The sequence below is a fragment of the Mus caroli genome, chromosome 1 (genome assembly GCF_900094665.2).
Source record: "Mus caroli chromosome 1, CAROLI_EIJ_v1.1, whole genome shotgun sequence".
Classification (NCBI taxonomy): Eukaryota; Metazoa; Chordata; class Mammalia; order Rodentia; family Muridae; genus Mus; species Mus caroli.
In genome coordinates this window covers 24,027,462-24,043,070 of record NC_034570.1, presented here as the reverse complement: position 1 = coordinate 24,043,070, position 15,609 = coordinate 24,027,462, and the positions used below count along the sequence as shown (strand labels likewise).

Below are 15,609 nucleotides of genomic sequence, written 5' to 3'. Positions count from 1 at the left end.
TTTGTTCCCAATTCTAAGAAGGGGCATAGTGTCCACACTTTGGTCTTCATTCTTGAGTTTCATGCGTTTAGCAAATTGTATCTTATATCTTGGGTATCCTAAGTTTTTACTTAATTCTTTACTTTATTTTATTTATAATTATATTGGATATTTTCTTTATTTACATTTCAAATGTTATCCCCTTTCCTGTCTCTCCCCCCAGAAACCCTCTATCTCATTCCCCTTCCCCTGTTTCTTTAAGTGTGTTCCCCCACCCAACCCTACACTGGGGCATTCCTCTACACTGGGGCATCGAGTCTTCACATGACCAAGGGCCTCTCCTCCCACTGATGCCGGACAAGGCCATTCTCTTCTACATATGCAGCTGGAGCCATATGTCGCTCCATGTGTACTCTTTGGTTGGTGGTTTAGTCCCTGGGAGTTCTTAGGGGTCTGGTTGGTTGATATTGTTGTTCTTAATATCTATGATTTTCAAACTGTAGAGGAGTTACTAATTCTCTCTGTCTGTCTCTGTCATTTTCTGTCGCTCTGTCTCTGTCTCTGTCTCTCTCTTTCTGTGTATGTATGTGTGTTAAAGATGATTTTGAAAGTTACCATATATCAGAGTCCTTTAGTGGCAGCGTTACTTGGAATGTGTAAAATTATTCAAACAGAAACACTGGAGTACACAAATGATTTTTGGTTGTTTGGTTGTTTGTTTCTTTTTGTTCTGGGTGTTTCTTTTTAACCTTACTGGTGTTTTGCTTATATATGATGGTTTCCCAAATTGTTTTTTATTGGATTGCTTTGGCTGTGAAAGTGTGTGTTTCTGCATCTATATGTGGATTCTCCGTGTTTTTTGTTTTGTTTTGTTTTGTTTTGTTCTGTTTTACTAACTTTTGTTCTCTCTCTCTCTCTCTCTCTCTCTCTCTCTCTCTCTGTGTAAGTTTATTTTATTTTATTTTATAATTAATTTTAGGTGCCAGATTGTATTCTACTGGGAAAGAAAAAAGAGTATAAATTTGAAATAGTGGGTTTATGGATAGAATACGGAAGTATGGAAGGAGTGGAGGAAATTCTATTTTAAATTGAAAAATTTTAAAAAGGATTTTGAGAAAATTTATTGTTTGCAAGATATGGGTTTTTATGGAAAACATTTCATAAATGTTATTAATGAAATATTAAACAGTTAAAATTTATTAAACTTTTACCTGATTTTTATAATAATGCAATTATTTTATAATATTAACTATTTGAGAAAATGCCTATATATTTCTTCGTTATTATAAATATTAAAATTCATACATGTTCTTTGTTATATCTCTATTATTATCAAGTTTATTGTTTATTTTATTTATATATATGTGTGTCTCAAACAGCAAAACCTGCATTTCAATTAACTCTTAAAAATTCAAATTAGAATATCATATTTTACTATGTATAAAAATATTATATAAAATCAGATATTGTGTACATAATCTGATGTAGTATAAATCTGAGTAGTTATATATAATCACATTTCCATATCATGTTTAATTATGTTATGAGATGTATGTTTCTATCTAAAAATAAGACAAGATTATTTTAATATATTTGTCTTCAACTGTCTTTCAGTTTTAGATTGACGATACAAACATTTTTAATGCATTTTGATACTCATATTCAAATTTGTGCTTCCTGAGCTATGTAAACATGAATATGGATTATGTAAAATCCATTTAATTTCAAGATGTTTGATGACATCTTGTCAATTAATACTCAAGAGTAGATTTCAGCTTTACAGTTACATTTAGTTTCTTTATTTATAGTGTCCATGTCCTAAATTATATCAAAATTTGTATAACACTTTCAACAATAAGTTTTAATATCACTCATTTGAAATCTTCATTTCTCTTATAGTATCACAGTAACTATAACCTATATAAATGGTATGGAGAAAAAGAATTCTATTCTTTTTATCATGTTTCTGTTATATCAATTTTGGAAATATATACAAATGTGCACTGAATGTGTGTTCTTTTAAGTTTAAGTGTTTTACATTTGTGTATTTCTAGATTTCTTTCACTTCTTTGAGTTTTTCTTAAGAATATGAAAGCATTATCCTTTATTGTCAAGAGTATTACAATTGACATATACACATATAAGTTATTTGCTAATCTGAGGGTCTCTTGATTAAGATTGCATACACATCCCTGTGTTTGCATAGCTTCCAGGGTGTTCTAGCATGTGCTCAGCATGTGTAATGGACAACCTCTTAGCACTCATTCTATTTAGAAAGTATTCTGGTGGCCTTTCTGCAGTTGTTATTACCTGTGTCCTGTTGGGATGATTGCTGGTTGGGATGACTCAAAACCATCTGAGATCAGAGTCTGTCTTCCCAGGATTCAGTCATTATCTTCATGTTAGGACTCATTTCTTTAAACACTCAGAGCAATAATGCTCTCTTTATGTAAGCCTGACAATTTTTTGCCCTCAAGTAACATCAATCAATCTTTCAGAGATATATTGAAAAGTCGATAGCTGAGAATGCTATTCAGGGGTTAAATTAATTTAAAACTTCCCATTTGGTCCAGTATGTAGACAGTCTTAATAATGGTACACATCTTCTAATACAAATATTACATGGGTAAAGTGGACTCCTTCACCAATTTTGGATAATTATGGTCACCTTCAAGAGACTAGCTTTTGTTAATCACTGTTTTCTTTCCCTTTTGGAATTTCTTTGATCAAATCTTTTTGTAAAATACACCCTGTAGATTTCTTTTGGTGCATTTTACAATTTTTCTCTCTTAGGCAATGCCAACATCCTTTGTATGGTAATTGAGTCCATTGTTGACTCCAAGACATATTCAATTTTTAAGTCTTGCCTTTTTATTCTCCTCAAGTGTTGGTAATGTATTAAATTATATCTTTTAAATACATTAAGATAATATAATAATTTTATTCTAAAGTGTCTGTGTTTATAATGTCATTTAAATTGCTGCCTTTTCATTTTTTAATTAATATGAAACGTTAGATGGTTTTTTAAAATAGTATGGAGCTAAAAATATTTTTCAAACTACCTCAGAGCTGATTAAGTGTCAAAATAGGGATCATGACTGTAGTTCAATTATGAGCATACCAAAATACATATATTTATAATTTTGAAGTGCCAAATCACATCATAAACATTACTTCATAATGAAGAAAACTCACTCTAGAATGTATTGGATTATCTTCACATTGTACAACTACCTAGGTTATTGATTAGGTACTAGTCAGTGAGTCCCGGACATTCTCAGAACATTTCAGGATATTGTTGCTTCTCTCATTTATTTGCCACACTGTTTTGTTGCAGGACATAGGGAAATTAAGTTGAAACTCAGTTAGAAGCTTTCTTCTTGCTTGTGAGCTTCCACAGTACCAGCAATGCCACATAGGCTGCTGGAGTAGAAAGGACAGCAACAATCTCGTGCAGATGTGACCCCTATGGTCTATAGTAACAACCTGCCCTACCTAACTGTGGATAGTCCTGCTTGTCCATAACAGCTTCAGGCAATTTTTTTCACTAATCAGCACTAGAGTGAGTAATATAGTGGTTACCATTTGCTTTACAATTGGATTTGTAGCATGCTCCACAGGAGAGAATATACATTTGTTTCCAAAAACCTAGTCAAAATCCACCAGCCGGGGTGTTCATAGGCAATCATGGAAAAACTATAATTGTTATCTTACTAAATTGGCATTCTATGGCTATCAAACTCCCTTTAAATATTAATGTTTGCAGACATAGATTAGTGCTGCTCTCACTTTTGTTCAGAAGTGGTTGGTTTTGTTTTGGTTTTGGTTTGTCCTGAGGGCAATAGTTTTTCTGAGATTTGGACTGGTCACAGTAAAGAGAATAACTAAATGTTGCATGCTCAGCCCTATTGGCGACCTTTTCCAAGCCACTGGGAATCAGTGAATGAAAGATTACAAAGCGTCCAGGCATAGGAAGAGTTCTGCCTTTAGGCAGAACATTTCAGTTGCACTCAGATCCACAGTAGTTGTGGAAGGCCTACATGGAATATTTCATTCAACATTCAGGCACATATGGGAAGAGAATTCATTAGAACCCATCTCTATGTGAGGACTTTACATAGTAAATTCCTTATGTCAATATGCTGGATGTGAAGAATGAGGCTCCAGTCAGTATACCTTTGCAATCACTGAGTCCAAACTTCCAGAGTCTGATCTCATGGTTTATCACCCTTGCATATTTAAGGATAAGGACTTAGACAGTGCCCAGGATACTGGGAAGTTCAGGAAAGCCAGCTCTTCAGAATAGCCAAATATCACCAGGTTAGTAGACAACATTCACTCCAGCCTTGAAACCAGACATTGGCCATTTTTCTTCTTTTGAATAAAATAGGACTATGTGTTTAACTGAACTGGTTTCTCCTGTGATTTCTCTCAGCTGCAATTCCCACAAATCTATGTGGGAAACCTAATTATATGCAGTGAAAACCAAGCGGGTGAAATGTGAAATTTGAGAGGGGAAGAAGTCAGTGGGTGAGGAATGGATGAGAATATTAGAATGGAATAGAGATTTAATATGATCAAGATATATTATACATGTGTAAATGAATGACAAAACAAAACCATTATCACTAATATGCATATGCTAGCAAAATAAAAAACAAAAGAAAAATAATTTCAATGCATAATTTTTCTAATTTTCCAAATGTAACATCCCTTTTTGTTCTCTTAGTCTATTACATCCATTCATTTACGTGAGAAAAAGTAATGAAGAGGAAACATTAAATCATAATGTGTCAGCACCACACAACATACATAGCACAGTGAAAAGAACCCAATGAAATCAAATTGAAAGACTGAAAATAGGAAGGGTTTATATGTGCTAATGAGTACCTGTCCTTTACTTTGCTGTTTCCAGGCAGTTTTCATTAACGTGTTAGTAGGAGAGTACCACAGAATGGCAGAAACAATGACAGCAAACAGCATACTTGATATACTCAACATTGAGCAGCAAAGAGGACTGTGAACAACACTCATGCTCTTACACAACCTCCTAGCAAGATTCTGGAGATGATGAGGTATTCAGTTACTAGTCTGTTTACTGAAAAATGTAACTATGTTTTATTTTAAATTCCAAAGAGAATACACTTAATAGATATGACTTACATGTAATCTGTTTGGCTGCAATGAGATGGAATAAATACTATGCTAATTAAGTGACTCATTTCTATAGTCAGTTCTAAAAGTTTCCTATGGTAACTCTTAAAAATAAAATGTGTGATTTTAACAGTCCTCTGCATGAAATACAGTTTAAATACTTTAATTTTGTAAAAATGTGATATTAATTGGCTAAGACTGCCAAGGCAATTATAATATCTGTGGGTGGTTTGAAGCTGATGCCGATCAGTGATGCTTCACCGAGTTTAATAAAATGATACTGTTTTATTTTGCCTGAATAAATTCTAAGCAAGTGAGTCTTGTATATGCAGTGCAACTGCTTCCTCAAGAACTTACAGTTTTTATTCTGATCATCCAACATGAGCAACATGAGTGCTAGAAGGATTTACATAGACTTTATCCACCTTCTCCAGTTTATTGATAATAAAATGACAGCCTGGAGATTTTGCCTAACTTGTCAAACATTTGCATAATGAGCTCCCAGTTTAGAGGGAGCCTTGAGATTATATCTGCAACTTCATGGGTTTTACTGCTTCTAACACAAACAATGCCTTTGATTCCAAGAAAATCATCTCTATACTTCATTACCAATTGTAACAATGGGGAAAATTGAGTCTGAATAATATTCTTTCTAGTCTCATTTGAAAATTAATTTATTCCTCAATACTCGACAGAATGTTAATGGGTGTTCCTGACTTCATTCACTAAATACAAAGTTAAATTGTAGAATACTTTATAGGAGGATAATTTGAAAGTTATGAATTATATGTCAATTAAACATGGCATTTAACATTAATCAAATTTTTCATATAGGACCTAAATGTCTTTAATGTAGAAAAACTCAGTTTCACCAATATTCTAGGGTACTGTGTATTTTAAAGAATATGTAATAAAATTTAAATTATCTTAGAATTTAACAGTGAACTTATTTTGTGCTGTTTCAGTGATAATATTATGTTTAAATCATAAGAACTTAGTGCTGTTACATATATATGTAAGATAGTTCAAGCTTGATAGAGTAGAAGGAAGAGAGGGCTTTAGAAGGAACCATTGACTTTAGAACATGTTGTCAGAGACTGACTCAGGACTGAAGAGAATACCTCCCAACATACATGGGAGATTTTTACCTAGGAAGATCCCTCAAGCATCATTCAAGTTCTAGATAGCTTATACATTACTGTTTTACTTTGCTTGTAGGTAAAAACAATAGCTTGGTCTTAGTAATGTTATATATCAATTTCTGGCTTTGGGATAAGTTATAATGAATAGACTCTTTAGAAAGAGCTATCAAAACAAATGTAGCCTTATGAAGATTCATCATTATATTAGAGTAATCTAGCTAAATATCTTATTTTAATAATCCATAAAAATATTGCTTAATATTCCCAAGTCCTTAGAAATTCCACATGCTACACACAGCTCCTTGGTATTTTGAGAATTCAAAACACTTTCCTTTTTTTATCCTATAAATTTTACTAAGTTAAGGTGTCAATAAAAAAAGAAAACAAAAATAATTGGGTTAATGTATCAATGACAAAATTTGGCAAACTAATCTTTAGTGGTCAAATTTGTTGATAAAATGGTGCAGATTTGTCTTTAAGATGATAGGAAGGTTTTACATCCTAAGGAGATAGCAAAAAATTCTACTCTGTCTAATTTTGGTTTGTACTGCCTGAGTTTGACAATGGTGACTTGTGACAGGTTACTGGAAAACCTAACTGAAAAATTAGAGAAAACTCTATTAATTCAAATAATTTCAAGTATGCATAGAAAGTGAGTGAACAAGGGCGGATATAAAAGAGAAGAATACTTATAGCAACAACATGTCATTCAAACCTCAACACCGACCTTGTTTGAGGCTGCCATTACATAAACACAGCACACATGTATGCACATAAGTGATCAGACACACAATGTGCGCGCACGCACACACACACACACACACACACTCACGATACTGTTTTTCTTTTTCTAGTGGATTAAAGGAAATATTATTTTCCAAAACAAACTATGTAGTTGATAATCTTGAACAATTTCCTTACCAACTAAATGAAACTTACACATGAAGCAAAATCTAGACCTTTTTCCCCCTGAACCTTCTAAAGAATGGCAATGAAGTGGCACCATATTTTAAAAATGGCCTTTTCAGAAAACATGTTGAATTAAATGTAGTAAATAGTTTCTTCAGACTCCTGCATGATTTACTGATGCGGGTTTTTTGGGGGGAACTCATCAGCAAGTCATTTTAAAGCTATCATGCTGTGATTAACTGCTGTGCTACTTTGCCCCTCCAAATTCATGAAAAATGCAGACAGACTACCTATTCCACCCATTCTGTGAGCCTCACAACGGATATTGTCAGGAGCGCTCATGCTGGGTTTATAGATTGCTTGAGCAGGGGGTGAGAACACCTGCTGATACTGTCAGAACAATCTAGGCAGGTTCTTCTAAGTGAATCTGTTAAAACTGTCAACATGTAATAGCCATTAGCTTTCAGTGTAAACAGAGATGGACTCTTGTTTTGAAGTAGCTAGAAATGGGAGCTGAAACCGTTTTCAGGAAGGGGAGCTTTTCTGTTTAGAAGCTTTGTTTTTCTTTTATTTTCAATATGCTACTCGTATAGGAAACTGGAAAAGAAATACTAATATTTAAAAAAAAAATAAAAGTTTTCCTTGTCCCTGTTTCTGAAGTATATGGTGCCTCCGCAATAAGGCTTAGTTTCCATGTCTAGGCATTGGCAACCAAGGCAATAGGCTGTATGGTTTGTGAGACTCTGAGCTAGAAGTTATCTGAATTCTCCTTACTCATGGATTGTCTTTATGATAAAAGAAGGGACCATGCAAGTTTCCAAAGAGGGAATGCAACCAGGAGTCCTACCCAATCCCACCATTGACCATCATGGCCTGATAGCTATAAAAGTAAAGTAGTGACATCCATAACTTAACAGTAATCAAGTTCTTTCCAATAGGACTTAGAATGTATTTAAGAAGAACTTTACTATATCTGGCACTGGAAACCTAGATTAACCTGCCCACTGGTACTGAATTCATGGTTATTGCAGGGAGGGGTGCGGGGGGTGGTGTCAGCAACCAATCATATTTCTAACAAAAATCTATACATATTTGTTCTTATGTCCCCAGATAAAGAAACTTCCTTTGCAGTAGAAGAAGACCACTACAGAAAATACCAAGCAACCAAAATGCAAAGTTATCAAGCCCAATCCTACATGGCAAGGCTCAGGAAAGATTGCAGAGGTGAGCTGTGGGGGATGGGTGCAACACTAAAGTCCAGACAATCAAGGACTTTGCTATGAGAATCTGTATCTTAGTAACATTAGAATATATTTATAAAATCTCAGCAACACAACTGCCCTAATGTGTGCTGAACAAGGCAGATCCCAAAAATATGTCAAATTGCATCAGGAAAAGTCTATAAGGCCTAAATCCTACACAAATAACTCCACTGAGTAAATGAAACTAGGAGTGGCCTTCCCCAAATGTACACACAAACACACATACACAAACACACACACATACTCACACATACACACAGAGAATCCTTTATCGAATGTCAAATATCCAGCCCTGACACTAATCATACAAGTAACATAATATGAAGTGAGCAGGTCACCTTGATGACTACATATGTATATACAAATACATCTATCCATTCAATATCAATTGACTAAAATCTAGAGGCCAATAGTTTGGAGAAAGTTGTACACAGGAAGTGGTACACAGGAATAAATAAATAAAGGAAAAGAGAAAGAGGAAAATGTTATTAAATTATAATCTCAAAACCAACAAATGATTTCTAAAAATAATTGTTTTTATAGATTGTCAAAATAACTGAAGAACTTATAGTTATGTTTCTTTATTTATACTACTTATGCATAGATATTATATTATATAGAATTGTAAACAACTTGTGCTACCCTGTTTAATGGGAATGAATGCATACAGAGTCCCATGTGGTCTAATAGAATCCTAGTAAATGAGGAGTAAAATATATAATGGGTGTTTCATAAAACAATTTTGGCTATTGAAGCTATAGTCATTTTAACTTTTATAGACACATTCAAGGATGGTTACGCAATGATGAAATTACCTACCAACACATACTTCCTCACTATCAAATGAGATAGATTTGTCTGTGAGGATAGATGTTATATAAATTATCAAAAAAAAAAAACTTTTGTTTCTATATTAAATATTTTATAAAATAACACAAAAATAGGTAAACTGGAAACAAATATTTGACTTTTATGAATTAATAAATAACAAGAACACAACATAAATAATGAGAAATGAGACTATCCCAAATATCCTAAATATAGAATGTTGTTCTAACCTGATATCTGGCATGGTTTAGCACACACAGACACACACAGAAACACAGAACCAGGCACAGACACATACACACACACACACACACACCCCAAGTTATTTCCTTCATGTAATTATGTAGATAAGATATAAACACATAAATTTTGTTCTCCAAATACAGTTGAAATTTTCATTGAATTTCCCTAGCAACTAACTCATGCTTACAAGTGAAGGAAAAAAATTGAACTTTCATGGTTCCAGAAATATTTATGGAACTGGTCAAGGAAATCAATTCTATGGCTCTATTCAGCTTCATTCCTATTAACTAGGGTCTTGGCCAAAATGACCAGAAATACAAGTAAAACAGGTAACAGTTCTGTTGGTGGAAACCAAGAGATGTTTAGTTGGACTTAAACAAAATTCAACAGGAAAAAACTCATGTCTGTTACATTTATGTAGCAAGTTTGCAAGGCTTACTAATGTCATAGACCTTAGAAAAGCATCTTCTGAATGTGTTCTCCCTTCCCCCCCACCTCCACCCTGCTGTCCTTTACTGGAGATTCCCTTACATCACATTTCACCATCAGGTCACTGGTAGCATATTGTTCTCTGTATTGCTCTATTTCTTCTTTTGGGAATGATCTCTTAAGTTCCCATTATTGAGAGAACCTTTTTTTTTTGTGATCTGTATATTATCTGAATATAACCTAATCTTAGATTTGTAGCTGACCAAGACTTTTCTCATGTCATTAGTTAACATGTCTGACTTTTAGTCAGCACTGTACTGTTTTTACTGTTATATACCTTGAGAAATGGAATGCCAATCCTTTCAATGTTGTTAGTTCTACTCTGGATTGTTTAAATTATCTATGGTCTTTTGTGGTTCTGTACGAATTTTGGAATAGTTTTCTTTTTGTTTCTGTGAAGAATGATATTGTATTAAAATGACTGCTAATGACAAATTGCTATACTCAAAGATCAATGCCTTGATCAAGCTACATAATAAAAGTGCCTTCTTTCCATGAATAGAAATTAACACAAAGGCCCATAGACCGAAAATGTACAAAGAATAAGAGACTTTGAAGCACTGCTTCATCAAACACCTACCCTCATGACACCTTGTCTATGCAGAAGAAGATTTGGAAAAACTGTAAGAACCAAAGGTGATAAATGACACCAACAAAATAATGTCATTCAGACACAACAGGACTGATGTTGATATAAACACACAGAGACTAGAGTAGCATGAACAAATCTTGTATATGTTTTAGAGTGATGAGATCTCTGAGCATTGATATGGGAAAATGGACATCAGTTATCACTATTAAAAAAGAAACTATTTGCAACTGATTCCTGCTGAGAAAATAAAAGCAGTTTTTGCTAATGTTGTTTAACTAGATATAAAAAGCCACACAAAAGAGACTCCATACTTCTCTTAAGGATGTTTGTTGCCCTGATTTTGTTTAGGAAAAAAACAAAAAACAAAACAACCTCTCTTGAACCTTTCTTTATCAATTTTTCATTTCCATTTTTTTGTGTACGTGTATGTGTGTGTGTGTGCGTGCATGTGTGTGTTTCTTTGGGTTGTGATTGCATTGCATATCTAAATAGCTTTAATTCAAGTGGTCGTTGCTGCTACCAATCTATGACTATGAGATAGCTTTGTATTTTCTGATATTTTTCCCATCTTTCCCTTCAGTGGTTAAACTCACTGTGAAGATTTTTCTCCAACTTGATTATGTTAATTCTTAGATATTTCATTTTACCTGAGGTTATCGTGAATGGGAAATAATACAAAATAGGCATCATTTGGTGTATAAATAAGCATATACTGTTTAAATACAATTTCCCATCTGTATTGACAATGGTCTCTTGAAGAGCAGAACACCATCTAAGATAACACCCAAAAAAAGATGAGAAACATTCTTTTCACTTGCTCATCATGATTGTTCAAGAAATCTAAAATATTTCACACTCTTGCTTTTGCCTTTGGCTACCCTATGGAATAGGGAAAGTAATTACCTACACTAAATACAATGCACTTAAGACAAAAGTCACACAATATCCTGAACTGGGACTGATTTTAAAAATGTTTTCCCGAGGACTATCTTCCATAGTATTAAATGTCATCGTTCAAGATTCTAACAAGGGAAGTGGCAAGGAGTCTTATGCAGTTATGATGTATCTGACCAGCATGGCCCAATAAATCCAATCTTGGCTAAGCAACATCTGTCTAATTAGACTTATGTCACTCTCAAAAACTGAGACGAGATACCTGGCACTGGAAACCTAACTAACTACATAGCACCAGTGAAGCCACAGTGTTTGAATGAAAAACTAAAATCATTAGCAAAATCTCAAACAGTAGTCTAAGTATTTGCCCTAATGTGTACATATTTGTACTCCTCAGTACTCAGGAAGGAACTATTTCATTTAACAGGATACCACAGTGAATCAAAATTCAGTTTTGTTCATCACAGTGTGAAGGGATCTATCTGCAATACAATGTGTCCATCTATGTCTCAAAGATCATTGCAGAAGAGGAGATGGGAAAGTTGTAAAAGCTAAAGGATTGGAGAGTCGGTGTCTCCTAAAAATTTTAGATTTTCCACTCATGAATTTTCAGCAACATAATGTCCAAACCTGAGCTGAAAAAGGACAACAACAATGGAAAGGCTACCATGGACAGGGAAAAGCCCTAGTGGCCTCAGCCCTATACAATGAACTCCACGCAACAAACGGATGCTGCGAACTGAAGAAATAGTGTTCCATAGGTTGTCTCATAGCAAATGGTCACCCCTATAATCATAAATACAAGTAATTTTACACAACCTTAAAAGAATACACACACACACACACACAAGAATATATATTCCTATGTACATAATTAGATATACATGCATATATATTCATACTTGTAGATGTTGTTTTGTTTATTTTATATGTGCAATATATACATAGATTTTCATATATGCAATATATAGAGATATATTTTCAACATATATTGCATATATATAATAAACAGAACACACACATTTGAATATATATATATATATATGCAATTGTGTAAAAGGATGTCAAAATTTGAAAAAGCAAGGAAGGAAAGTGGATATATGAGAGAATATGGATGGTGGAAAAGGATGGGGAAAATTATGTAATTATATTTTTGTCTCAAGAAATTAAAGAAGTATATTTTTTAGTGTAACAGTGAAAACAAATCTAAAATGAGAGCAATAAAGTGTAGACATAAGGCAGCAGTCTTGGTTCTGAGATGACACAGGAGTTAAGAGCACATGCTCTTTTCTTTTTTTTTTTAATATTTTTTATTACATATTTTCCTCAATTACATTTCCAATGCTATCCCAAAAGTCCCATACCCTCCCCCTCCACTCCCCTACCCACCCATTCCCACTTTTTGGCCCTGGCGTTCCCCTCTACTGGAGCATATAAAGTTTGCGTGTCCAATGGGCCTCTCTTTCCAGTGATGGCCTACTAGGCCATCTTTTGATACATATGCAGCTAGAGTCAAGAGCTCCAGGGTACTGGTTAGTTCATAATGTTGTTCCACATATAGGGTTGCAGATCCCTATAGCTCCTTGGGTACTTTCTCTAGCTCCTCCATTGGGGGCCCTGTGATCCATCCAATAGCTGACTGTGAGCATCCACTTATGTGTTTGCTAGGTCCCGGCCTAGTCTCACAAGAGACAGCTATATCAGGGTCCTTTCAGCAAACGCTTGCTAGTGTATGCAATGGTGTCATCGTTTGGAGGCTAATTATGGGATGGATCCCTGGACATGCTCTTTGCTTATGCAGTACACATAATATTGGTTCCTCATACAATAATCTGCAATTCCAGTTACTCATTCTGTGTTGTCCACTTATGGCCTCTGCAGGTGTCTGCACACACAACTCTCTCTCTCCCTCGCTCTGTCTCTGTCTCTCTCTCACATGAACACACTCACACACACATACTTGTGCACATGCTGAAAAGAAGTTTTGAACATATTCAAGACTCTGAATGTATGTGCACTATAAGATTTACCAACCTAATATTTGAATGAAAGAGTCCAAACAAATCTCAGTTCAACAAAGTTGCATCTCTTATGAAAAGGAATGCACCATCAGTAGGGCACATGCTGACAGATATCAAGCAGATATGTATGTTGCTAATGGAAACAAGGATGACCACTTGAAATAACCTCAGGTAGGAAATTCAAAGGTTTCTTAATTTCAGGTGGGCAATTAAATTTTACTTGAGACACTTTCTTTTTGATCTATTCAAATACTTACTGGACAAATGAGGTCATTTATCCAATGTTTCTCTTAAGCCTCAATCTGAGCCCAATAGCAATGGCTCTTATTTCTAGCTCCTGGACCCCTAAAGGATGTAATTTTCTTGAGGAAATTTCTTGTTAAACTTTCAGTGTCACTTTTGTTTTTACACCAATTAACCACTAAAAGCAAAGGATGTATTTTTTTAATGTTTGTATGGAAAATGTGGTTATGAAATTTCAAATAATTTACATTTATTTATTGCAACATTTCGGGAATTTCACTTGTCCTTATGTGAGAATATGTTATCCCTATGTTCATCATTATCCCAACGTGCACAATTTAATAAGTAGGAAAGTAATCCACAGATAATAATATTCTAATCTTAAAATCCCTAACAGGTCATAAGTATTTTAAATTGTTGGCTTTCTTATGAGAAAAGGCTTAAGTTCTCAGGGTTGGTAATAATTGGAAGAGATAGCTGTGATAAGTAGACTCTGTCAGAGGATGTTTATTTAAGATATTGTTAGGTAGAGTATAATTTTAAGTATAGTTGATTTAGATAACTATGTACATTTCACATTAATTTTTCTACTAAATTATTTTTAAAATATCAATTTTATTAATATAAAAAAGAACAATACATTTCAAGTAGTACTGATTACAGATATGTAGTAATTGTAAATATTATGTCAAAGTATAGTACAAACTAATATGTGTATTAGTTATATGAAATTTTATGAAGAAAAATTTGGAAGAATAAACTTTATACCATATTTAAGTGAATGTTTGTTTGTTTAACATTAAAACTGTAAAATACTGAAAATCAATATTTTCATACATCATTAGTTATAATTGGCACTGTGGCATATTAAGTTACTCCCTGACAATATTTAATATTTTGATGTATAGTATTTCTTGTATATAAATTAATATTAACCACAATGTCAAAAATTATTTCTTCACAAAAAACTAGTGTGCACACATTTTTTGCTTAGAAACTAATTTATGAACATAATACCAAATAAGTCATATATGCATCTTGAAATGTGGCATTCTCCAGATTAATTAGCTATTTTTAAAGAATATGGCAGCAATGCACAAAAACTGAGAGTTCTTTATCTTAATCACATGGTAAGGTTTCAAAGCACTTATTCATAATCAGGATAAAGCAGTGTAGTCCTGACTGAATGTCTGATTATGAATTATGTTTAACTTCTATCATTTTGACTTTTACATAAAAATGTAGTCTTGATTAAGTTACCAGGTTTCAATGATTGACTTTACAAGAGGGTGTTACCCCCAAATTGAATTTTGTTCTTAACACCAAGGAAATCATCACTGGAGCCTTTTGCAGGAGTGTGTTTAGAACTGCAAGAAATCCTCAATAGAGCCTCCAGAGCAGCTAGATTGTATTGCTTTTCCAAGTAATGTGTATAAGTTGATGTGGCACTTATGACATGCTGATTTGATTCGCATGGTAGATCATGGACACTTTAATAAAGATGCATTTGCATGCCATTCATACTTCAAATTTTTTAATTTATTGAGATATTCCTCATATGTTCTTATAATTCTGTAATCCTACTTCATTTGTGGTCTATATGTGTGTTATCTTTGGTTTTTCTTCAGGCAATATTATATTAGGTTATCATTTTTTCTTATGACAGGCTTTAAGTATATATATGTATATATATATATATATGCATATAAATAAATATATATGCATTGTGTGTGTGTGTGTGTGTGTGTGTGTGTGTGTGTGTGTGTGTGTGCAGGAAAATTTTTGCCATGGCCTCTAGACCAAAGGTCAACTCTCAATAGTTGGTTAATTTGGCTAGATTATCTGAATTAAAA

The 15,609-nt window shown here is 33.7% G+C and overlaps 1 long non-coding RNA gene across 1 annotated transcript in view; it reads left to right on the top strand.

Moving 5' to 3' along the window:
* Positions 1-15,609, top strand: part of LOC110305467 — a 57,166-nt gene that overhangs the window by 17,710 nt on the left and 23,847 nt on the right. Inside the window, exons 2-3 of the long non-coding RNA XR_002379162.1 lie at positions 4,895-5,054; positions 8,295-8,408. This is a non-coding gene — a long non-coding RNA (uncharacterized LOC110305467). The remainder of the gene's footprint in view (positions 1-4,894; positions 5,055-8,294; positions 8,409-15,609) is intronic.